Source organism: Macaca fascicularis, chromosome 8 (genome assembly GCF_037993035.2).
Source record: "Macaca fascicularis isolate 582-1 chromosome 8, T2T-MFA8v1.1".
NCBI lineage: Eukaryota > Metazoa > Chordata > Mammalia > Primates > Cercopithecidae > Macaca > Macaca fascicularis.
In genome coordinates, this window is record NC_088382.1 from 14022346 (window position 1) to 14025011 (window position 2666).

At 62.8% G+C, this 2666-nt stretch overlaps 1 pseudogene; it reads left to right on the plus strand.

Annotated features, from left to right (window-relative positions):
• Positions 1-316: 316 nt before the first annotated feature.
• LOC141407487 (uncharacterized) lies at positions 317-1555 on the plus strand (annotated as a pseudogene).
• The last annotated feature ends 1111 nt before the right edge of the window (positions 1556-2666 follow it).

The following is a 2666-nucleotide window of genomic DNA, read 5'->3' on the forward strand; positions in this document are numbered from 1 at the left end:
CCTTACCCTCGCTCTCCCCTCATAAATCTGACCTCTAACTGTAACTGCCTTGGTCTCATTCCATGGGTGTGGATGCTCCTGCTTGAAACGCATTTTCCAGCCCGCCAAATTCTTGGGAGAGTTTCTTCCACTCTCCAAGCGCTGAGAGCTACAAAGTTCAATCTGGCTTTACAGATTTTTTTTTTTCTTCCCATTACTAACGGAAAAAATCAAGAAGCGCCGGGCAGAAGCGCCCTGCTCCCGCCAATAAGAGCCCAGCCCGGGGCCAGAGCAGGAAGTGCAGCGGTGGGACGCGCGGCGACAGCCCCTCCACCCCGGGGACCCGCCGGCCAGGGCAGAGGTCAGTGGGGTCTGTGTGGCCGCTGCGCGACAGCTCCGGGCCCGCGCCTCTCGCTTCCTCCCGCCAGGCAAGTGAGAGGATAAACCATGGGGCGGGGGCAGTGCGCCCCCACCAACCGCGCCCTCCGCGCACGGACCTCCACTACACGCGCGTCCCAGGCGGGGTCGACCCAGACGAGCCACGGGGCGCCGCACAGCCCCACTAGCAGGACGGCCAGGACCCACGCGCGCGGGTCCACGCAGCCACCTATATAGGTGACAAAACACTCAGGAAGCCGTCATGCGGGGCCGGGAAAGAGCCCCCACGCAGAGTCACGGACTCCCTCGTCCGAGGGTCCGCGCAGTCCCCTCGGTGAGTCTGGCGAAGCAGTCTTGCGCGATGGAGGGCGGGGAGGGCGGCGGAGTCTCCCACTCGCCGTGACCCGGACCCCGCCCCACGAGTGGGTCCTCGCAGGGCCCCCTCTGCCGCACGCGGGGACCAGCCACGCCGCGGGGGACTGGGCAGAAGCCAGCGCCCGGGTCCATGCAGTCCCCTCCGCGGCAGACGCGGGGAGCCGGGGAGCAGTGGGGACCGGCCCCCACACGCAGGGCGACCAGGACCCCTGCGCGGGCCCACGCCGTATCGCAGCAGGCTCTAAGCCCCCGGTGCCGCCCAAGGCCGAGACAAAGCCCAGCCGCAAGGACCCCGGATCCCGACTTCGGACCCTGGGGAGCCCAGCTTGGAGCCGCCACGCCCGGGGCAGAGACCCCCGCCCGGTCCGGAGACCCCGTCGCCCGTGGCGTCGTCTCACCTCAAGCCGCCGCCTCGCAGCGCTCCCTCCTCACCTGGGCGCCTGGGCCGACTGGAGCGCAGCTGAGCAGCCAACAGAGCCGCGGCAGCCTCAACAACCGAGCCCCGGGGCGGGGCCGCCGCCGCCGCTTCAGCTCGTGTTCCCCGCTCAGGATCCGGCTTGGATCAAGGAGCTGCAGCTGGCGCGGGGCTGCGGCCGGGAAACACACCGTGCAGGTGCACACGGCCCCGCCCGCCTCCCGCCGCCCCGCCCCCAGCGGAGCCGGGCGCCCAGGGCCCGTCCCCCGGCCAAGGCGGAGCGAGCTGCGCGGAGAGGGCGGGGCCTGGGGGAACAAAGGGAGGTTGGGCGGGGCGGCGCTGGGACTGGGCGTGCGGGGTCCAGCGGGAGGACGGGACCCAAGAGCCCGCCAGATCCTGGCCTCCTAGAGGACCCAGCTCAACATCCACCTGGAGTCTGCTCTACAGGACGCGCTCATCTCAAGCCCAGAACTCAGGCTTTTAGGGCAGAGAGAGAGAGACAGGCTTGCTTTACAAAAAGGGAAACTGAGGTCCAAGGAATAGGATTGCCTGCTGCCCGAAGTCACGTAGTCCCATTCACTCGTTCACCTTGTCATTCAGCAAACATTTGGAAGCACGTATGGTGGGCGTTAGGAGTGAAGTAGGGCAAGGCGCGGTGGCTCGCGCCTGCAATCCCAGCACTTTGTGGAGCCGAGGCAGGTGGATCACTTGAGGCCAGGAGTTCGAAACCAGCCTGGCCAACAAGATGAAACCCCATCTCTGCTAAAAATACAGAAACTTAGCCGATCGTGGTGGCGCGTACCTGTGATTCCAGCTACTGGGAAGGCTGAGGCAGGAGAATCGTTTGAACCTGGGAGGTGGAGGTTGCAGTGAGCTGAGATGGTGCCACTGCATGTGCTCCAGCCTGGGCGACAGAGTGAGACTCTGTCTCCAAAAAAAAAATTAATAGATGGGAAGTAGAAGCGAACTTAGGCCTTCCCTGAAGGAGCTCGGCCAAGGAGTACCTGAAATGTCTCTGCATCTCTTTAAGGTCTGATAAAGGAACCAGGAGCGAGCACTAATCACTTCCCTTTCCTGCCTCAGAGCTTTCATGTGTTTGCTGTTCCCCGCCTGAAATGGCAAGTACCAATGGTATTTATTTATTTATAGAAATGAGGTCTCCCTATGTTGCCCAGGCTGGTCTCAAACTCCTGGCCTCAAGCTATCCTCTCCTCTCAGCCTCCCAAAGTGTTGGGATTACAGGCATGAACCACTGTCCCCAGCCCTGATCGTCTTTAAAACCTCTTTCCTCATCTTATTTGAGCTTCCTGCTTCATGTGACCCCACACCCTTGGTTTCCCTGTACTTCCATAGCTGCTCCTCCGTGGGTCCCAGGGACCCACCCCCTTCTCTGCCCAACTTGTATATGTCTGGAATCAGGCCAAATGCCCTTCCATTTGCAGTGGGCACTGCCACAGGAAATCTCATGCCCTTCCGGGCTTCACAAACCATCCACATGCTCGGCTGCCTGCCAGAGACA